This window comes from Papaver somniferum, chromosome 5, assembly GCF_003573695.1.
Source record: "Papaver somniferum cultivar HN1 chromosome 5, ASM357369v1, whole genome shotgun sequence".
NCBI lineage: Eukaryota > Viridiplantae > Streptophyta > Magnoliopsida > Ranunculales > Papaveraceae > Papaver > Papaver somniferum.
The window spans coordinates 201426768-201450819 of NC_039362.1; the positions used below are offsets into that span (position 1 = coordinate 201426768).

The 24052-nt window shown below is 37.2% G+C and overlaps 1 long non-coding RNA gene across 1 annotated transcript; it reads right to left on the reverse strand.

Annotated features, from left to right (window-relative positions):
• Positions 1-10575: 10575 nt before the first annotated feature.
• Positions 10576-11402, reverse strand: LOC113278463. Its single transcript, XR_003325529.1, has 2 exons — positions 11252-11402; positions 10576-10925 (listed from the first exon to the last, which is right to left on the reverse strand). It is a non-coding gene; the product is annotated as an uncharacterized LOC113278463 (long non-coding RNA).
• Positions 11403-24052: the final 12650 nt, after the last annotated feature.

A 24052-nucleotide genomic window follows, 5' to 3' on the forward strand; every position in this document is an offset into this window, starting at 1 on the left:
TAACAAGGATTTACGTCCAGCAGACATCCTTTTCCTCAACTGGGAAAATGGTCTATTTCGCGTAAGCGGTCTAAATACTTGAATGAATATGTTACGCATGGTTATGGTTTGGGTGTTTTAGCTTTCACTACTTTAGGGGAGCTTAGCGAAGATACTGTTTGTTTTTTCAAGCGTCTGAAAAATTGCTTAGTTAGTAATGATGTTGGTAGTGGTTTTGGTAGTTTTATTTTTCATAGATTGGGTATTGCTATTCAAAAGGATGTTGGTGCCCAGCTTGTCGCTCGCATGCCAACTAAAAACCCTGGTGTGTAATTTCCTTTATAGAATATTTTTAATAAGTAATATTTATATATAATAATTTAGAAAATAAAAATCCTAATGCACTGTCGCAAGCATCGCGATTGCACTTAGCGTGTGCAACAAGCTTTTGAACCCCAAGGTGGCCATAGTGGCCGAGTTTTAGTCTCGAGAGGGTTTACAATAGGTGTACCCACAAAACATTTACTCCAAACCCTAACTACCTGTGAAGAATCTAGGAGCGACAATAAACAATCTCCTTGGTTGGCATACTTCATTGGTTATGGGAGCAATTACCCTGATTTGAATTTAATTGGTGGACACGAGTTTGCACTCAAGCGTACCAAAATTCATATATAAGTAAATGAATATCTATTTAGATTGTCACACAATGGACAACAATATTCGGAATAAAATAAATCACATGGATAGAATGAGAAGATGGATATAGAGTTAGATGGTTTACGAATGAACGTCAATTCCAATATGAATCCTAATGGATTGAGGTACTAGTCTTAATCCCAATTCTAGTATCAACTCAGCTGGTATATACAAGAGCCCCAACGGTCGCTATATTTATGCAACAATAGTTTTCTTCTTTTTTTATTCTTTTGATAATCGACAACATGATTAGATCTTTCGAATCCAAGCGCATGCTTCTTTTTAGCAGATTGCATAGTAGTTTCCATAGATCATGCGTTCCATGCTTTCTTAGGCGATGAAGACATGGACAACACACACATATTGTTATCCAAGTGTCAATCAATTTCTTAATTTACAATTGGGATAATGGCTGAGACGTGTGTTTAGATGTGACAGTGGTTTCACCCTTCACCGGAAGTGGTGTTCGTTCTTTCCGTCCAGGACTTGCAGTGGATTAGGCCGTAGTTCGTAAATGCACCAAGTACCTTGATCAGTATGTGAGTCACGGTTATGTTTTTGGTGTGCTCGCCTTCTCTACTTTGGGGGAGCTCAGTGAAGAAGTAGTTGATCTCTTGAAGCGTCTTCACAATTATTGTACTAGGCATGAGGGTACTTCTAGCGGTGTAAAATTCTATTTTCATAGGCAAGGTGTTGTCATTCAAAAAGGAGTTGGAGCCAGCTTGTTTCCAGGCTTCCAACTAACTTCTTGTAAGTTTGTCTCTAATTGAAAAATACTACATCATGTTAATCTAATTTGACTTCAATAAAATAAAATAAAAGAATTAACAAAAAAAAATTGATATTGACCTCAATCAGTCTACTTCATCCTAGCAGCGACATCAACATATAAAATTTAGAAAAATAAAAACAGAACGTGATATGATGATGACTCCGAGATACGGTGACAACTACCATGTTATTTCTAACACATGAACTTTGTACTTTGATGAATAAAGTCTTTAGTTTGGTTTCCTCAACTCCTACAACCAAGATGTTTTCATTCACTTATATTGGTTAGTGTTTTCCTGAATTGGAACAACTTTCTAGGTTATGGAGTTTAATAATGCAACTAAAAAAAATTCTCCCTTATCCCTAAACTTAAATTTAACATTGTCATCAATGTTATAAATATGAATTTAAAAGCATGAACAAGGAGAAACGATTACTACTTGAAGAAAAGAAAATAAGGAAGGATATTACAATGTCGCATGAGCATGGGTTAACTCCAAAGAATTGTTAAGTTTGAAGTCTTCATCCAGATATCAAATACCTTAAAATGGCTAGCCACCTTTCAGAACCATATACCAATAACTGAAACAACTGCGGGGTCATCAAAACCAAATAAAACTGACGTGCATATGAGACAACTTCACTGGATCAGAAAAATGAACAGACGAAGCACAACCTTATCTAAATTTTCTTGCAAAACAACTGAGTTTATCAGGGGCGCCCAATTGGGGTTCTTATGAGTGTCTCGACAAACAGATTCATCTGAACGACCATGTTAGAGTACTACTCGGTCGAACTCGCAAGCATTGTTATCTCAAGCTTGTTTGTCAAGTTTAATTGCCAAAACTATAAGTCTTGATATCTAGTCTACTTATAGCTAAGTCTCGGATTAGGATATAAAGTGTAGTTGAGCGTTAGACTTCACGATGTTCATCGATTGAAGATGAAGAACTACTAAGGGGGAACTTGTAGAACTTCATCAACAAAAGGTATGTGGAGACTTGAACTCATGTATCCGTCAAAAATCTATCTACTCGATCTCCTATTTCAGACAAAATTCGTATAGCTATATAGACTTCGATTATACACATTTAAAATTTAGAGCTGATTTTAACTCGCTTACATATTTCTCGAAATATGTGTTGGTAAGCTTTCGCTTTAACCAAGTTCATCTTATATTCTTGATAAAAGTTAAAATATGATCATGTGAAAATCTCCTTGTAACTTCTTACATGATTTGTGTGAGACGGTCATTTGATGTAGACTCGGAATGTTTCGTATTGATCATTCGATCACTTGAAAATTGCTTTGAAGCTAATAATTTGTGTGAGACAGCTATTGTCGTCTTCTAAGAATGTTTCAATGATTGAAATGGGAGTTTAGAACAAATAACCATGATTAGATATAGCACAGTATGCGTACTTGTATGCTAACTTTTACAAGATATTCCAAGTCCGGGAACCATAGTATGCGTAACGGTTGGTTAATGAAAGTCCGAGAACTTAGTATGCATACCGGTACGCGTAACTGGCGTAAGTTTCAAGTTCCGGAAATTCAACTGAGTTTGGAAGGTATGCGTACCCGTTCGCATACTGGCGAACCCAAACTTAGTCTGTCCACTTAGGTATGCGTACCCGTTTGCATACTTGAGTAGGTTATGTTATAAAATCGGTTTGTTCATGAACTAATACATTTATATAATGAGGAATGCAATCTTTTGCAAACCGTGGATATAATCTTCATGAATTAATTCGAGTGAATCAAAATCGATTTTGCTTCAATTGTGTCTTGTATACTTCTATGAGAATATAAACAATTGAACAACTCTAGAACTAGTTTCGTTTGAGTCATTTGAACTAGTTATGGTTAAGATGAATATGGTTGATATGAAAGTGTTCATATGACTAACTTCGATTAATTGTTGTGGAGCCAACAAAGGTGTACACAAGTTTAGGTACGGTTACTTATTTCTAACTGAAGTTTTTTTTCATTTGTGCGTAACAAGCTAAGTTCGATCTAACGTTTGAAATATATTAGCTTGAGTCTAATCAGGTTTTCATCTCACAGTAAATATTTAATGCTTTGTTACCAAGGTAACATTGATTGCAAACCCTGATTTTAAGACTATATAAGGGAGAACTCTAGCAATTAGGAAACCTAATCCCCAAACCTCTTGTGTGATACTAGTTGCGACTAGAATCCATTCTCCTTTAACCTTAGATTTTTCCAAAAACTTGTAGGTTAACGACTTAAAGACTTCATTGGGATTGTGAAGCTAGACCCAACTATTTTCTGTAGGTGCGTGTTCTGATCTTGCTATTTTCCATCGTATTGAGTACTATTTTGTAGCAGAACAGAGAATTTCGCTTCCAACGGGTTGGGTTACGACCCGCTTGGCCCGCTCTGACTCTCTGATACGCCACTCAAGAAACTAGACTTCTAAAATTTCAGACCAATTTGATTAAGGGCCAAGTAAATGTCATAATTGTCAGAGTAATTATGGATACCAGCCACCATCGGCCTGTGCCAATGGTCTTCTGGGTAGCCACCGAGGTGGTGGGGTGCCCCAGTGGGCTTGACAACATACACCGCATCAGACGGGTGAGGAACGGCCAGTGCCAATGTCAGGGTAGTTCTGGTTAACAGCCACCATCAGCCTGTGCCAATGGTCTTCCGGGTAGCTACCGAGGTGGTGGAGTGCCCCATTGGGCCTGACAACACACACCGCATCAGACGGGTGATCCAGATGTAGTGGGGGGTGCCAATTATGGCCTAGTAGATGGTATGAACTGCCTTGCAGATGATATAAGTTACCTCGCACGATAATCACCATTGCCTAACTCACTAGCCGAGGCAGATGATATGAATTACCTTGAATGGTAATAATCGTCTCTTCTCTAACGGAATGTATGGCTATCAAATGGTATGAATTATCTCGAAGAAGTAACAATCATCTCATTATTAGGTAATATGAACAGCCAGTACTGCAACTACCTCTACCAAAACATTTTACAAACTTCTAGGTTGTAATCATCTCCGAATAGATGGTATGAACTTCCAAGCAGCAACCAACTTCAGATGATATGAACAACCTTGCATAGTTGAGCTAAATTGTGCTGAACCGCATAGCGGCTGCCTACGTACCCTCTCCGTTTCTCGAAGGGATCAAGCACGACCGTAGTTCGTCATTCTTTAATTTACATAATATGAACTACCGTCAATAGTAGCAATTATCTCTTTTAAATATCAAGTAAACTTATTCCACTTGCAGTTCATATAATGAATTACGAGTAGACTACTACTCTTATCAAACCAAACCGCTACACTTAAGTGCACAACAAATACAAAAGAAATGAACACAATTCTGAGAAATATAAAATTTAACAAGCTATTAAACCATCCAGACTTCCAAATTAGAAATGCAGATGCCTAACCTCTCACCATTCTTATGGATACAGTACTGAGTAGAGGCCTACACTATGAAAAATTAAAGAAGTGGGTTTGACGATCCACCAAAAAGTCTAGTAGGAGTCTTAGTTCTCTAGGTTCCAATAATCTTAATCAAAGAACATGCTAGTGTCAACAACAATCTTAAAATGTTTTCAAAATAATACCTTCCACTAAGAAAAGATGAGATTAGTTGATTGTATTCAAGCAAATCTATAAACATAATGAGTACGAAGCGTGAGCGCACGGCAACATTTACAAATACAATGGTGCCTGTAGTCATATTACAATTTATGTATTATGAATTGCTTACCGTATAAACAAATATCTATTTTTTTCGGATGATATGAAGTACTTTGTTCAAGTAGTAATCATCTCTTGCACTAGATAGTATCAACCGCCATTGTAGCATTAACTATCTCTAATGTTAAATAGTACGGATAATATGAATTCCACGACAATAATTATCCCTAAGTTATCACATCTCGACAATATCGTCGATATAAGCATCTGATATCAGTCCAACTCATTCCATGGATCAAACAATACACCTCCAAGTCAACAACACAAAATCAATATAGTAACCGAAAAATATGCACTTTAGAAGAGGATTATTTCCCTTGTCCATCAATATAAAAAGATACATTAAAGGGAGTACAAAAATAAGCATAATGAACGGACATCCGCACTTGTATTTCAGAGCAATGACACTATTTTCTGTACCTGAAAGGAAATGCCAGTGTCTTAACGGTATATCTCACAGCCAAAGAACATTCATAAATTAGTCATTGATAACCATTATATTAATGTAAATTCTTCTCAACTTAACTGAATTCTTAGTATCTATTTTTCCAAAACGTCACAACCAATAATGGATGGTAACCAAATGTATGGCCTAATATTATTTCCTTTACACATGAGCACCATCACCTTGGGTGGTTCCCTTCCCACTAAAGTGCAGTAACAATCACTATTCGTGTGTGTGTGACACTAGTACTAATGGTCACAACTTAGGAGACAGTAGACAACGCTAATATGATACGGAGTAAGAAATTACCTCTAGGAAAGTTCTAACTTTATAAGCCGTTGTATACCTATCGAGCACAACCACGGTAAACAGCAGAAACAGTCTCCAAAGAAGCACGTCCATTTAATTTAAAAATGATACAAAAACCACGGCAATGCTCATTTCCATAATTTATACTATAATTTAGCAATAACAAAGAGCATTCGGTTCCAAAAAAATCTAGTTAATTGAAAAACTATAGTGGCATCCATATCAAACCGTAATGAGAATCAAATATATTTAAGTAGCACAAACCAATGTCAAGACCATCCGCTGGACGCATACATAACCATTTCAATAATTAAGGCATTTTATCTAGTTAAAACAAGCTTAAAAATTTAGAGGAAGATCCCACAACTATCTAATCAACTACTCTTAGGACAGTAACCACAAAACCATTGCTACTGTTAACATAAATTTTGCATTCCCTGCATCTCGTTAGCTTAGCAACCATTTCATTTACGCAGTAGACTCACTTACAAATCTGAAGTCACCGTAAACACCTCTACGAACTAACCAAAAACATTATATATCCGACTTAAAATGTAAAGATAGATGAACCCCTGGCAAAGGGCTGAATTCCATACAGGATAACACTATAAAAAGGATAGTATTCATAAATTTTGAAAGGAAGTAACAACTAAACATCAAGTTAGAACTGATTTACATTCTCAAATGATACCAAAATTTCTTAAAGGCATAGCTGTAGAGAGTCTCTACTTGGAATACTTACCATGATTCATTTGTTTTGGATTTTTTACAAATTAATCATCACAAAAATGGGTTCCTCATATCATAGAATCAAATAAATTCATGCACTCCAAGTACCCCAATTTAAACCTCAAAACTCTGTCAAGTTAAGAAAATTCTGTAGTATAGTTCTCTGTAATTCAGAAGTTTAGGATACTTACCCATGTCCGATCATCCTGAAAATTTCAACGAGTTTTCCTGATATATCTAACAGTAACATATCCAAAAATCACAAACCTCCAACGGCTGAATTTCACTTTACAGTTCAAACAGTGCATACGTTTTTATTTTTCAGAAAAACGAACTTCGAAATTCAAGTTAGGTTTATGGAAGCAAAATTTCCAAGGAGTTCCAACAAATCAAAACTCAAATTAGTAAAACACAACATCAAGATTATGACAAAGTAACCCTTGTTCAATCAAAGAATAAATTCACTTGTGAATAGGGATCCATGGCATGGTGAAATCAAAACCTAAAATTTAAAAGAAGAAGTTTCTCCTACCTGTTCGTTGTTCCAAACTCCAGAATACACGACAACAATACCATTGTAACGTGATTCATCTAGCAAAGCTAATAATTTCTGGAAGAAGGATTTTGAATTCTTTCGGTTTCGATTTGCAGGAGAGAAACGGGATAACTGGCTCGTGAATAACAAGAAATCCCCTAATACTTAATTTTTTTTTTTCTTTTCTAACATACAAAAATTACTCATTTACACTGACAGGTCCAATGATCGACACGTGCATTGAATCGTGGACAGCTACATGGTTAGCTATTAGGCACCCAATGGTTTTAGATTAAGGCAGTTTTTTTTTCTAATTGGAGAATGAACTTTAAATATTGAGGTCACCTAAAAATGTTTAGAAAACATGTCAGTCTTAAGCACTCTTAGGGCAGAGTTTGACTAACGGGTTTAGTTAAACCCGAAGAGAAATTTCAGTCTTTCACACCATTAACCCCTTAAAAAGAACTTTGTCCTTAAAGTTCAAAAGAAAACTTAGAAGTAACGAGGGTTACCTGTTGTCGTAATGCAATAAAACGTTGACGAATCCAAAACTCACAGTCCCGAATGAACCGGAACTGCTCTGATACCAACTGTAGTAGACCAGAGAATTTCGCTTCCAAAGGGTTGGGTTACGATCCGCTTGGCCCGCTCCGACTCTCTGATACGCCACTCAAGAAACTAGACTTTTAAAATTTCGGACCAATTCGATTAAGGGTCAAGTAAATGTCAGAGTAGTTCTGGATACCAGCCACCATCGGCCAGTGCCAATGGTCTTCCGGGTAGCCACTGAGGTGGTGGGGTGCCTCAGTGGGCCTGACAACACACACCGCATCATACGGGTGAGGAACGGCCAGTGCCAATGTCAGGGTAGTTCTGGTTACCATCCACCATCGGCTTGTGCTAATGGTCTTCCGGGTAGCCACCGAGGTGGTGGGGTGCCCCAATGGGCCTGACAACACACACCGCATCATACGGGTGATCCAGATGTAGTGGGGGTGCCAATTATGGCCTAGTAGATGGTATGAACTGCCTTGCAGTAACCATCCCTTTTCAGATGATATAAGTTACCTAGCACGATAATCACCATTGCCTAACTCACTAGCCGAGGCAGATGATATGAATTACCTTGAATGGTAATAATCATCTCTTGTCTAACGGAATGTATGGATATCAAATGGTATGAATTATCTCGAAGAAGTAACAATCATCTCATTATTAGGTAGTATGAACAGACAGTACTGCAACCTCCACCAAAACATTTTACAAACTTCTAGGTTGTAATCATCTCCGAATACATGGTATGAACTTCCAAGCAGCAACCAACACTTCAGATGATATGAACAACCTTGCATAGTTGTGCTAAATTGTGCTGAACCGCATAGCGGCTGCCTACGTACCCTCTCCGTTGCTCGAAGGGATCAAGCACGGCCGTAGTTCGTCATTCTTTAATTTAGATAATATGAACTACCGTCAATGGTAGCAATTATCTCTTTTAAATATCAAGTAAACTTATTCCACTTGCAGTTCATATAATGAATTACGAGTAGACTACTACTCTTATCAAACCAAACCACTACACTTAAGTGCACAACAAATACAAAAGAAATGAACACAATTCTGAGAAATATAAAATTTAACAAGCTATTAAACCATCCAGACTTCCAAATTAGAAATGCAGCTGCCTAACCTCTCACCATTCTTATGGCTACAGTACTGAGTAGAGGCCTACACTATGAAAAATTAAAGAAGTGGGTTTGACGATCCACCAAAAAGTCTAGTAGGAGTCTTAGTTCTCTAGGTTCCAATAATCTTAATTAAATAACATGCTAGTGTCAACAACAATCTTAAAATGTTTTCAAAATAATACCTTCCACTAAGAAAAGATGAGATTAGTTGATTGTATTCAAGCAAATCTATAAACATAATGAGTACGAAGCGTGAGCGCACGGCAACATTTACAAATACAATGGTGCCTGTAGTCATATTACAATTTATGTATTATGAATTGCTTACCGTATAAACAAATATCTATTTTTTTCGGATGATATGAAGTACTTTGTTCAAGTAGTAATCATCTCTTGCACTAGATAGTATCAACCGCCATTGTAGCAGTAACTATCTCTAATGTTGAATAGTACGGATAATATGAATTCCACGGCAATAATTATCCCTAAGTTATCACATCTCGACAATATCGTCGATACAAGCATCTGATATCAGTCCAACTCATTACATAGATCAAACAATACACCTCCAAGTCAACAACACAAAATCAATATAGTAACCAAAAAATATGCACTTTAGAAAAGGATTATTTCCCTTGTCCATCAATATAAAAAGATACATTAAAGGGAGTGCAAAAATAAGCATAATGAACGGACATCCGCACTTGTATTTCAGAACAATGACACTATTTTCTGTACCTGAAAGGAAATGCCAATGTCTTAACGGTATATCTAAAATACTCAAAACTTGATCACAGCCAAAGAACATTCATAAATTAGCCATTGATAACCATTATATTAATGTAAATTCTTCTCAACTTAACTGAATTCTTAGTATCTATTTTTCCAAAACGTCACAACCAATACTGGATGGTAACCAAATGTATGGCCTAATATTATTTCCTTTACACATGAGCACCATCACCTTGGGTGGTTCCCTTCCCACTAAAGTGCAGTAACAATCACTATTCGTGTGTGTGTGATACTAGTACTAATGGTCACAACTTAGGAGACAGTAGACAACGCTAATATGATACGGAGTAAGAAATTACCTCTAGGAAAGTTCTAACTTTATAAGCCGTTGTATACCTATCGAGCACAACCACGGTAAACAGCAGAAACAGTCTCCAAAGAAGCACTCCCATTTAATTTAAAAATGATACAAAAACCACGGCAATGCTCATTTCCAGATTTTATACTAGAATTTAGCAATAACAAAGAGCATTCGGTTCCAAAAAAATCTAGTTAACTGAAAAACTATAGTGGCATCCATATCAAACCATAATGAGAATCAAATCTATGTAAGTAGCACAAACCAATGTCAAGACCATCCGTTGGACGCATACATAACCATTTCAATAATTAAGGAATTTTATCTAGTTAAAACAAGATTAAAAATTTAGAGGAAGATCCCACAACTATCTAATCAACTACTCTTAGGGAAGTAACCACAAAACCATTGCTACTGTTAACATAAATTTTGCATTCCCTGCATCTCGTTATCTTAGCAACCATTTCATTTACGCAGTAGACTCACTTACAAATCTGAAGTCACCGTAAACACCTCTACGAACACCAAAAACATTTTATATCCGACTTAAAATGTAAAGATAGATGAACCCCTGGCGAATGGCTGAATTCCATACAGGATAACACTATAACAAGGATAGTATTCATAAATTTTGAAACGAAGTAACAGCTGAACATCAAGTTAGAACTGATTTACATTCTCAAATGATACCAAAATTTCTTAAAGGCATAGCTGTAGAGAGTCTCTACTTGGAATACTTACCATGATTCATTTGTTTTGGATTTTTTACAAATTAATCATCACAAAAATGGGTTCCTCATATCATAGAATCAAATAAATCCATGCACTCCAAGTACCCCAATTTAAATCTCAAAACTCTGTCAAGTTAAGAAAATTCTGTAGTATAGTTCTCTGTAATTCAGAAGTTTAGGATACTTCCCATGTCCGATCATCCTGAAAATGTCAACGAGTTTTTCTGATATATCTAACAGTAACATATCCAAAAATCACAAACATCCAACGGCTGAATTTCACTTTACAGTTCAAACAGTGCATACGTTTTTATTTTTCAGAAAAACGAACTTCGAAATTTAAGTTAGGTTTATGCAAGCAAAATTTCCAAGGAATTCCAACAAATCAAAACTCAAATTAATAAAACACAACATCAAGATTATGACAAACTACCCCTTGTTCAATCAAAGAATAAATTCACTTGTGAATAGGGATCCATGGCATGGTGAAATCAAAACCTAAAATTTAGAAGAAGAAGTTTCTCCTACCTGTTCGTTGTTCCAAACTCCAGAATACACGACAACAATACCATTGTAACGTGATTCATCTAGCAAATCTAATAATTTCTGGAAGAAGGATTTTGAATTCTTTCGGTTTCGATTTGCAGGAGAGAAACGAGATAACTGGATCGTGAATAACAAGAAATCCCCTAATATTTAAGTTTTTTTTTCTTTTCTAACATACAAAAATTACTCATTTACACTGACAGGTCCAATGATCGACACGTGCATTGAAACGTGGACAGCTGCATGGTTAGCTATTAGGCACCCAATGGTTTTTGATTAAGGCAGATTTTTTTTTTCTAACAGAGAATGAACTTTAAATCTTGAGGTCACCTGAAAATGTTTAGAAAACATGTCAGTCTTAAGCACTCTTAGGGCAGAGTTTGACTAACGGGTTTAGTTAAACCCGAAGAGAAATTTTAGTCTTTCACATATCTTCTCTAAGATTTGCTCGTTTTTTAATCTCCGATAGGCAAGATAAAAACTAGTCACAAACATCTTCGTCTCATCGTTTGTGATTCCACAATATCTTGTTTCGCTACCATTCGATTAAGATTATTGTGAGGTGATTGAAATTACCAAGTTTTTTTCCAAGAATATAAGTCTGGTGTATCAATTGGTTCCTGTTCACCTTTATTTATCAATAGACGGAACAAAACTCATAGGTATATATGTGGGAGATAGATTTATATATTCAATAGACTTTTATGTGTTTGATAGATTTGGTTTATAAAGTCTTCAACTTTGGGTCGTAGCAACTCTTAGTTTTGGGTCTTCAACTTTGATACCGTCCAAGTTATTTCTTATATTCAATCAGGCTCACAAATTTCTATTTGTTTGATTGCAGATTGAATTGAGAAATTGAGATACAACTCTTGGATATACTTTTCTTAAGATTGAGTCTGACTGTCTAGTTGATTCTTTTGAAATTATATTGGAGTTTTTCCATACAGATTACTAAGCGAAATATTGGGTGTGTTTGTTAGACCCCCGCTTTTTCAACTGGTATCAGAGCAGGCAAACACGTTTAAGACCTCATAAGTCTGTGTTTATAGCGATCTAACTATGTAGAGAGAAGTGTTATCTCTATAAACATACCGCCAGTCTTCGATGTCTCGAATTATTTATGGTGGAAAATTGTTATGCGTGCCTTTCTACAAGGGCGTGATTTTCAATCATGGGGTTTATGTTGTTAATGGCTATAATCCTACGGTTGTTACAGAAGGCGATGTAACTGCTCCAAAGGATATCAGTGATTATGATGTTGTCGAGATTCTTGCCACTAAGCAAAATTATGACGGATTGAATGCAATCATCCATGACATTACCCCAGATCTTCAGCACCATGTGACTACGTGCACTCGGTCTAAAGATGCGTGGGATATCTTAGAAACCGTATTTGAAGGGAATACCTGTGAAAAATAAGCTAGGCTTCAAAACCTAAATTCGGATTGGGAAAACCTTCGTATGGCAGATGAAGATTCATTTGATGAGTTTAGTGACAAAGTGTATGAAATTGTCAATGCATCTTTTGCGTTGAGTAAGACTATTCCTGAAAAGGACATTGTGATGATTCTCAGATCATTGCCATTTAGATATGATTCTAAGAAATGTGCCATCATTGAAGGAAATAACCTTGAAACTCTTTCCAGAAATACTCTTGTTGGGAAGTTAGAGATCTTTGATCATGAGCATGTATGCAAATCTGGAAAGGATATTACTTTCAAAGCACAAAAGAACACTAAATTACTTCATAAAAGTAAAAGTGTTGGCATCTCTGAAGATGATCCTACTGAGACTGATTCATCAGATGAAGATCTTGACAAGTCAGTCTATTTGATCACAAGACAGTTTGGAGATCTTCTTTGTAAGAGAAGTAAACGGTTTGCCAGAGATAAACCTAAGTCATCAGTTAAACCTCATAATCATGTTCCTCCTAAAAATAGGGATACTGATGACGAGGATATGCCACAGTGCTTCAAGTGTAAAGGTTTTGGTTATTTTGCAAATGAGTGTCCGAATCGTAGAAAATACACTGGAAACAAAGGTCTTGCTGCAACCCTTGATGAAACGTTTGATCACTATGACTCTAATGAAGAGAAAAAAATCAAGTGTTGCACTCCTCTGTGAAAATATTGATTTTGATAATTGTAGCAATACTTATATCAATCTTGACATTTTTCCCAGAGAAACTTCTTCAGCTATTTTGGAGGATAAAATGGATTTTTCTTTATTTGCTGGAAATCCTATTTCTAATGTTTCAGGTACCATATTTTGTCTAACAGCTTTCTGCGCTATGGTGTCTGAACTATCCTCCACGTTGACATGTCCTTATTGTACTATTAAGGATCATGGACTCTCTAGTTGTTTCAAGTATAAGCATAAAGTAAGATATGTCAACAAACTTCAATAGAGAGCAAATTGTTTAGAAAACAAGCTTAAACTTGTTCAGAAGTCGTCTGAGGTATGTAAACTCAATTCCTCTCCGAAAAAGTTAATTTCTAAAGAACTAATTAGACCTCTCCGGAAGAGAACAAGGTTTAAACATTCTGTGGAAGAGGTTTTTATGAACTCTTTCCAAAAAGTTCATGGTGGACAAATTATTGTTCACCCCAACACAGCTTGATTGTGTTGGCTGTGCATCTTGTCTCAAGTGCCTGCTTCCAAAGAGAAAAAAGTTAAGCACTCACAGGCTTTAAGAAAAAGAAAAAGAAAAAGAAATGTTTGTTTTTCTTTTCTTTTTGATTTCGGTCGATCTTTTCATATCCTAGATTGGTATTGAAAAGAGGTTCCATGTTTGATCATTAAAAGATGGGTAAAATCGACAAATCTGCCTTTTTTAGGGTTGAGAGTTGTGCATTCGTGAATCTTCTTACTTTGTAAAAAGGTTCTGTAACACTACATTCCTTTTTTCTTCCCTGAAAATCTCTTTTATCACAAGTTTACTTTGTAGAGATTCCTTTGTAAATTTCTCTCACAAACCCATATTTATATGGAGACTCCAAGCTTTGTGACTTCTGAAGGAAAATAGGTTAATATGATTGTTAAGCCATCAATCATGAAGAACAAAGATATATCTCCGGTACCCTCTTCCTTGAAAATAAAAAGGAGGAATGTGAGGAAACCAAGGGTTGTCCTTTCAAATCTTGAGAAGTTTTCTGGTGTTCTCGAAGAGTTGAAGGAAACAAGAAAGGAGATATTGCATATAAAGGCTATTGTTTTTAGGACTCTTGAAATTCAGAAGGCCATGGTTCGTCATCAGTCAAGAAGGTTTGTTGGAATTGACTCCGAACCTTTTGTTCCAATGGCTGTTGACGACAAGGAGTTCGGGGACGATAAAGAATTTTTCAGAGGTCTTAATGTCTAGGAAACTTCTTATGATAATTTATTCTTGTGTTTTAAAAAGGATAACTAGGGTTTGGAATAGCAATTATTGTGAGTACACATAGCTATTGCCAACGGTTTTCATCTTGCAATGTTTTTAGATTTATTTATTTAAATTCTAAAAATATTTTGGAAGATGATTTTGCAGTACTAATCTTTATTGGTTTATATATTGCAACAATTGTTATGGGATATGTGTGTTGCGTCTGTGAACTATGATTGTCCAATATATGTCAAAAGTTAAGCCTATTGTGTCATTATGCAAATATTGATGGAAGATAGGATGAACTTTTGGTCGCAAAGATCAATTCTATTATATGTCTTTATGCAAATATTGATGAAAAATATAATGAATCTTTGAATATTCCGCGGTATTGATCTTTCCCTGATCCACTTCTATATGAAAGTATTGTGCAGCTCCGTAAGTTTTCTTATGTTGGGCATTTCCGATTAAATTAATCACGGGTTCTCTTGTGGTTAATTTAATTGAGATTTCTGGATACAAATTCATGTTTCATGTAATTTGTTAATGTCCAAAGAAATCCTTCTTTTCTTGTAAAAGTAAGGTCGCTGATAGACGCATTTTTGTGTCTAATTTGTCCTCAATGTCCGTATTGTTGGAACTCTATTTTTGTACTAATATTGTGTTTTTATGTACTTTTAGGAAATAAACATTTTTGGAAAATTCGGCTCGAAAAGTTGATTTTGGCACCCGGAGGACAAGTGTTATTCGGACTCTCGCTTTTGGATAAGGGGTAACCTAATTACTAAGGGGCACCCCCAGGTCACCCCCAAGGCATCTGCTATTCGCACCCCAGTTCAGGATAGGGGCATATCATCTTCAACATTCAAATTCGTTTTTTGGCGGGAAATTAAATTCTCAACTGGCAGAAGTTTGATCACAAAAATGAAGGGGTTACGGGTCGATTCAATGGCTGAAATTTGATAGAGAGATGTGATATAGGTTAAGGAACACATTTTGGGCAGTGGGTTCGATCGGAATTGGCTGGAAAACGCGTGATGATTCACACATCCATAACAGAGCACATGTACTGTAACACGAGCAAAATTGAAGTTCTTGTGTGCATGGAGGAGTTCTAATAGCGTTGGAAGAGTGCTGAGAAGTGGATAAGGCTAACTAGAGCGTGCAGGATCAAATCTAACGCGTGCATGGGCTTAAAAATGGAAATTATCGTTATTTTTGGCAGCAAGGAATAATCGAATTAAAGAGAGTATATACGCAATCAATGGTCGGATTTTTGGCCTCAATTCACTATAAATACACGTACAATTGAAGCTAGCAAGTTTAGAGAGTCTTGGGGAAAGTTTAGGAGTCGAGAGAATCAAAAGAAAATCACGCAGAGAAGAGAAGCTTGCTGCTGGTGCAAGGAAGAACACGAAGAACATAATACCCACAAGGACAGTTGTTTATCAATAGTGACATCGACTGTCATCGTCGGTCGTAGTTTCCCAACGACAACAGCACTTCAGCTTTGTCGTTGACTCTGGACGCCTTCTGTGGGTCGCAGAATCCTGTTTTGTATCATTTTCTTGTCTTTCTCTTCATTGTAAAACACTTTTGAGCATCAATGAAATATTTTGAGAGGTTTTCCAACATGATGAGCGGCTAAAATACCTGGTGACTGAGGCGACGAAGGAGCTATTCACTCATGTTTGATTGGTAAATTCTTTTTATAATTTCTTAATTATTTATTTTATTTAATTCACTTGGATCAATAAAAAAGAGATAAAAATGGTTTTCTTAATTAGTTGTGAATCAGTTTGATGTTTCATGCTTAGAATTAATTCTTTGATAAATCATGCTTAAGGATTACAATTTAATATTTGGACACCTTATAGATTAATAAGTGATTTAATGGAAAAAGAGCTAGATAATAATTATGAAATATTTTTGTAACCAATCAACTTGAAGTAATAGTGAATCCGGAGCCTTAGTCCATTTTAAATCTTGACATCACTCTTTGAAAATTAATTTGCTTTATTTTTATTAAATCTAAAAAAAAAAGAGTTACCTTCACAAGTTCGAAAAGAACCCCTTTTACCACAATCTACAACAACTTTTGAAAATACAAAAAAATTTTGGCGCCGCCGACGCGGACCCGTGCTTAGGTAGAATTTTTTTTTTTTTTAGGTTTATTATTTTTTTCCTTTTTACGTTTCTTTTTGTCTTTGATTTGCAGGTTCGAAGTGGAGTACTGAGAACCCTTATTTCCATATTAGGGACTTTGAGGAAATTTGCGGGACAATTAGAATAAAAGACCTTACTGATGAAGTCTTGAAACTTAAGATGTTTCCCTTTTCCTTGAGAGATAAAGCCAAGACCTGGATGAACAACCTACCATCTGAATCCATAGAAACATGGCAGGAACTTATCGCTGCCTTCTATATGAAGTTCTACCCTAAGCATAAAACTGCAACTGTTAGGAAGAAAATTAGTGCTAGTGTGCAAAAATAGGGAGAGTCTCTTTATATATTTTTAGAGAGATTCAATGATCTCCTATCTCAGTGTCCTCATCATGGATTTGATAAGATGAAACTAGTACAAATTATTTATGATGGTTTAGACTATTCGACCAAAGCCATGGTTGAGTCTATGTGCGCTGGTGAGTTCACTAGTAAAAATGCTGATGATGCTTTTACCTTCTTAGAAGTTATCGCTGAAAAATACCAACAGTGGGAATCTTGTGTTGAACCCCCTAAAAGACTCTTGGTCAATAAAAGTAGCACCAATATGGTAGATACGAGTTTTGCATCTGATGCTAAGTTTGATGCTTTATCTAGAAGGTTAGAAGCGTTGGAATGGGTCAACCTAAAAATAAGTCCCTTGTTGAACCTAATAGAGCCTCTCAAATCTCTAGTTGTGGAATAGAGCCCGATAACTCATTTTGGGAAGGTCAAGTTAGTGAAGAGCAAGCTCATGCTGTCTGTAACAATGCTAGGTTTGAGAACCGTCAGAAGTTTGACCCCTACTCAGAGACCTACAACCCTGGTTGGAGAAACCATCCTAATTTCTCTTGGTCTAAGGGCCAGAATCAAGGCCAGTCTAGTAATTCTCACCCTCCCCCAGGTTTTGGTTATACTAAGAACCCTTCGGGACAGACCCAGAACGCATCTGAGAATAGAATAACTAGCTTAGGGGAAACCCTTAGTATATTAAGGAAGAGCCAGGAAATGCTATCACAAAGCCAGGAAATGTTAGTAAAAAGCCAGGGTAATTTTCAAGAGGAAACCAAACAGAATTTTAAGAATAGTTCCCAGTCTTTTGCTAAATTAGAACTTCAAGTCGGCCAAATAGCTAAGTATATTAATTAGAGAGAGGAAGGAAGGTTCCCTAGTCATACTGATCCTAACCCTAGAGGAGAGAAATCGTACAGTCATGTTAACTCTGTTACGACCCTTAGGAGTGGAAGGAAAGTTGATAATAAGGTCGACATACCTGAAAGTGAACATGTTGTAATTCACCCGTCTGAACCAGAGAATGAAGAGACTGATAGAGTCTCTAAAGAGACCAATGAGGGTCATGTTGAGTCTGATTTTGTTCCCAGAGCCCCATTCCCACAACTTCTAGTTCCGACTAGGAGGGAGTCCAACTTTAATGATATATTGGAGGTTTTTAAGCAGGTTAATATCAACCTTCCATTATTAGATGCAATTAGACAGATTCCCTCTTATGCCAAGTTCCTTAAGGACTTATGTACGCGAAAGCGTAAGCTCAGTGTCCAGAAGAAAGCCTTCATATATAGTCATGTGAGTTCTATTATCCAGAATACCACTACTCCTAAGTATAAAGACCCAGGGTCCCCTACCATTGCTTGTACAATAGGTAAGTACCGTGTTGAGAAAGCATTGCTTGACTTAGGAGCCAGTGTGAACTTACTGCCATACCATCTGTACCTTAATCTAGGACTTGGTGAGATGAAACCTACCCAGATGACACTTCAGTTAGCTGATAGGTCCGTTAAAATTCCTCGTGGTGTGATCGAGGATGTTCTCATAGAGGTTGACAAGTTTATTTATCCAGTGGATTTTGTTATCCTAGATACCCAACCTGTCCCTGACCCAGAGAACCAAATACCAGTGATTTTAGGTCGCCCGTTTTTAGCTACATCCAATGCGATCATTAACTGTCGAAATGGTATTATGAATTTGTCTTTTGGTAATATGACTATTGAGCTGAACATTTTTAATATTAGTAAGCTACCCTCTGAACTATATGACTCGAATATAGAAGAGGTGAACATGATAGGAACATTAGTCGACGAGTCATTACCAAACACTTTGTTAGAAGATCCATTAGAAAAATGCCTAGCTCACTTTGGGATTGATTTTGATGATGATAATGTGATTAATGAGGTGAATGCTTTGTTAGATTCAACCCCTTTGTTAGATACTAGTAATGGATGGAAACCTAAGTTCGAACCACTACCAGTTTCTAAGTCTACCCTAGTTCCTTCTTTAGAAGAGCCTCCTAAGTTGAACCTAAAACCATTGCCAGATACCCTGAAGTATGTGTTTTTAGGCCCGTCTGAGACATTGTTTCTTCCGACTTGGATAGAGATCAGGAAAGTAGGCTAGTAACCGTCCTTCAAAACAACAAGGAATCTTTAGGGTGGACCATAGCAAGACATTAAGGGTAAGTCCTACTATTGTATGCATCAGATCTATTTAGAAGAAGACAACCAAACCTTCTAGGGAGATGCAACTCGCTAAACCCCAATATGAAAGAAAGTAGTTCGAACTGAGGTTCTTAAGCTACTAGATGCAGGATATTATCTACCCTATCTCAGACAGTAAGTGGGTCAGCCCCGTTCAGGTTGTTCCCAAGAAATCCGGTTATTACTGTAGTCCAGAATGATACTAATGAGTTAATCCGACCCGAGTGACCACGGGTTGGCGTGTTTTATTGACTATAGGAAATTGAACAAGGTCACTAGGACGGACCACTTCCCTTCCCTTCATCGACCAAATGCTAGAGAGATTAGCTGGACATAGTCACTATTGCTTCTTAGATGTCTACTCTGGATATAATCAGATCGTTATTGCCCCAGAAGACCAGGAGAAAACCACTTTTACCTGTCCCTTTGGTACCTTTGCGTATAGACGCATGCCTTTCGGCTATGTAATTGCCCCTGCGACTTTTCAGCGTTGCATGATGAGCATATTTTCTGACATGGTAGAACGGTTCTTAGAGGTCTTTATGGATGATTTTTCAGTGTTTGGTTCGTCTTTCGATGAGGGCTTGCATCATTTGTCATTAGTTTTGACTAGGTGTAAGGAAAAGAATTTAGTGCTTAATTGGGAGAAATGTCACTTTATGGTTCGTTCAGGAATTGTTCTAGGGCATATTGTATCTTCAAAGGGTATAGAGGTAGATAGAGCCAAAGTTGACCTTATTAAAACTTTACCGGTCCCAAAAACCGTAAGAGATATTAGGTCATTCTTAGGGCATGCTGGTTTTTATCGTCGTTTCATTAAGGATTTTAGCTTGATGTCTAGACCTCTTTGCAATTTGCTTGCAAAAGATGTTAAGTTTGTCTTTGATGATGCTTGTTTAGAGGCTTTTGAGAAGCTTAAGTCATTACTCACTACCGCCCCCATAGTCCAGGCACCCAACTGGAACCTACCCTTTGAGATCATGTGTGATGCTTCAGATTATGCTATTGGTGTTGTGCTAGGTCAGCGAGAAAATAAGTTACTTCATGTGATTTACTATGCTAGCAAAACTCTGAATGATGCCCAGTTGAACTATACCACTACCGAGAAGGAACTATTAGCCATTGTGTTTGCCTTAGACAAGTTTAGACCCTATCTCTTAGGTTCTAAGATCATCATATATACTGATCATGCTGCTTTAAAATATCTTTTGTCTAAGGTACTAACCTAGATTGATTAGGTGGATTCTGTTGTTGCAAGAGTTTTCTCCAGACATTAGAGACAAAAAGGGTGCCGAAAATGTTGTAGCAGATCACTTGTCTAGGCTAGTTGTTAGTTCCCCAGATGATTCCCTTCCTATAAGGGATAGCTTTCCTGATGAACAATTGTTCTTTGTTACCCAATTACCTTGGTATGCGAATATAGTGAACTATCTTGTTACTGGTCGAATGCCCCAACATTGGGGTAAACAAGATCGTTCTAGATTTTTAGCTGAGGTTAAGCACTTCTTTTGGGATGATCCTTATTTGTTTAAGTATTGTCCAGACCAGATTATTAGGAGATGTATACCTGAGAGTGACCAGTCCAGTATTATTTCCTTTTGTCATGATCATGCTTGTGGGGGTCACTTTAGTGCTAAGAAGACTGCTGCTAAGATATTGCAGTGTGGATTCTATTGGCCTTCGTTGTTTAAAGACTCCCATAGTTACTGTGTTACTTGTGAACGTTGCCAGAAATTAGGAACCATTTCCCGTAGGAACATGATGCCCTTGAACCCTATTTTATTGTTGAGGTCTTTGATGTGTGGGGTATTGACTTTATGGGTCCGTTCCTAATTCTTTTGGTAACCTATACATCCTTGTCGCTGTAGACTATGTCTCTAAGTGGATTGAGGCGGTTGCGTGTAAAACCAATGACCATAGGGTTGTGATTGAGTTCTTGAAAAAAATATACTTACACGTTTTGGTACACCGCGAGCTATAATTAGTGATGGAGGGTCGCACTTTTGTAATGGACCTTTTAGGCTTTTATGAAGAAATATGGTATTACACATAAGGTAGCTACCCCGTATCATCCACAGACTAGTGGTCAGTAGAGGTTTCCAATAGGGAGATAAAACGTATATTAGAGAAAACAGTTAATCCTAATCGGAAAGACTGGTCGTCTAGGCTTACTGATGCCTTATGGGCTTACCGTACTGCGTTTAAGACCCCATTGGAATGTCGCCTTATCGGCTTGTTTATGGCAAGGCATGTCACTTACCTGTTGAGTTAGAACATAGAGCTTATTGGGCTGTTAAGCAGCTAAATTTTTCACTTGACAGGCAGGAGCCCATAGGAAACTCCAGCTCAATGAGTTGGACGAGATTCGTATAGATGCTTATAGTGCGAAGGAGTATAAGAACAAAATGAAACTTGTGCATGATAGAAATTTAAGAAGATTTTCTCCAGGTCAAAAAGTTCTTCTGTATGATACCCGCTTGCATCTTTTCCCTGGGAAGTTGCGTTCTCGGTGGACGGGTCCTTTTATTGTTCGCACTGTTTTTCCTCATGGAGCTGTTGAAATCGTCACCGGATGGTAGTAGTTCTTCGAAGGTTAACGGTCAGAGATTGAAACCCTTTTTAGAGCCCTTTCCTACAGGTGATGTTGAGGAGGTCCCTCTGGAGGACCCTGTTTACCCTTGATTGACCATCGAGGCGGATTGTATGTTGTATATTAGTTTTTGATTTTCTTCACCCAGGTACTATCTTTCCAACTTCTCCTCGTGTTATGTTACTTTTGGTACTGCTCTTTCATTAGAAACATTGAGGACAATGTTAGATTTAAGTTTGGGGGTGGGAAGAAACTTAGTTTTAGTTGCAATAAATAAACTCCAGAGCCTAGAAATTTATGCGTATTAGGATGCACTAACCAATCTAAGTGGATGGAAACATTTTTGTTTTAGGAGTTGAGGAACCAATCTGACTAGATGGAAACATCTATAGAGTCTATTCATAAAAGCACAGAGCTCAGGTGTTAGAATAACATGATAGTTTCGCCATATCTCGTCGAGTCCTTTTACTTTCTATTTTTAGTTTTCTTTTATTTCAAGTGATTTGTGGGGCACACGACATTCAGTTGTTACCTTTGCTAGGGTGAATAGAGTGACTGAGTTACCTAAAAAAAAAAAGAGACCAGTTAGACCAATCGGAATAAGTATTAACACTTGGATAGCAATATGCGTGTGTTCTCCCTGTTTCCGTCGCCTAAGCAAGCGTGGAATGCAGGACCCGTGGGAACTATCGTGTAATCTGCTGACAAGAAGCATGCGCTTGGATCAAAAAGATCTATTCATGCCGTTAAGTTAAAAAAAAAATGGTTATTGTTCTGTGTAGTCAACTGCTGGTTCCCTTGTATTTGCCAGTTTGTTGATCTAGATTTAAGTTATTGACCGCTGGTTCCCTTGTATATGCCAGTGTGTTAATATTAGTCAGACTGATATCTCAGTCATTTAGGTTAGGTTCACCTTGGCAGAGGCCTTCAGACAGATATGGGAAACACCGTTCACTTTTCAACCATCTACATTTTTCTTTTTCCATCTTCTTAATCTTTTCATGTGATTAGTCTGACTCCGAGTATGATGTCCATCGTGAAACTATCTTAGTAGAGCTTTGTCACTTATATATGAATTTTAGCATGCTTGAGTGCAAACTCGTGTACATCAATTGGAATTTCGCATCAGGGTACTTCCTCTAGTAGTCAATAAGTATGCCAACCAAGGAGATTCTTTAGTGCCTTCCAAGGTTCGTTGTAGATAGCTAGGGTCTGGAGTATAAAGGTTTTGCGGGTACACCTCTGGTAAACCCTCCGGAGACAACACTCGGCCACTAGGGCCACCTAGTGGTTTAACGGCTTGCTGCACGTGCTAAGTGTAGTCATTTTATTTTTTAAATTAGATTTGCTCGAGGACTAGCAAATAATAGGTTTGGGGGTATTTGATAGACGCATTTTTGTGTCTAATTTGTCCTCAATGTCCGTATTGTTGGAACTCTATTTTTGTACTAATATTGTGTTTTTATGTATTTTTAGGAAATAAACATTTTTGGAAAATTCGGCTCGAAAAGTTGATTTTGGCACCCGTAGGACAAGTGTTATTAGGACTCTTGCTTTTGGATAAGGGATAACCTAATTACTAAGGGGCACCCTCAGGTCACCCCTAAGGCATCTGCTATTCGCACCCCAGTTCAGGATAGGGGGCATATCATCTTCAACATTCAAATTCGTTTTTTGGCGGGAAATTAAATTCACAACTGGCAGAAGTTTGATCACAAAAATGAAGGGGTTACGGGTCGATTCAATGGCTGAAATTTGATATAGAGATGTGATATAGGTTAAGAAACACATTTTGGGCAGTGGGTTCGATCGGAATTGGCTGGAAAACGCGTGATGATTCACATACCCAAAACAGAGCACGTGTACTGTAACACGAGCAAAATTGAAGTTATTGTGTGCATGAAGGAGTTCTAATAGCGTTGGAAGAGTGCTGAGACGTGGATAAGGCTAACTAGATCGTGCAGGATCAAATCTAACGCGTGCATGGGCTTAAAAATGGAAATTATCGTTAATTTTGGCAGCAAGGAATAATCGAATTAAAGAGAGTATATACGCAATCAATGGTCGGATTTTTGGCCTCAATTCACTATAAATACACGTAAAATTGAATCTAGCAAGTTTGGAGAGTCTTGGGGA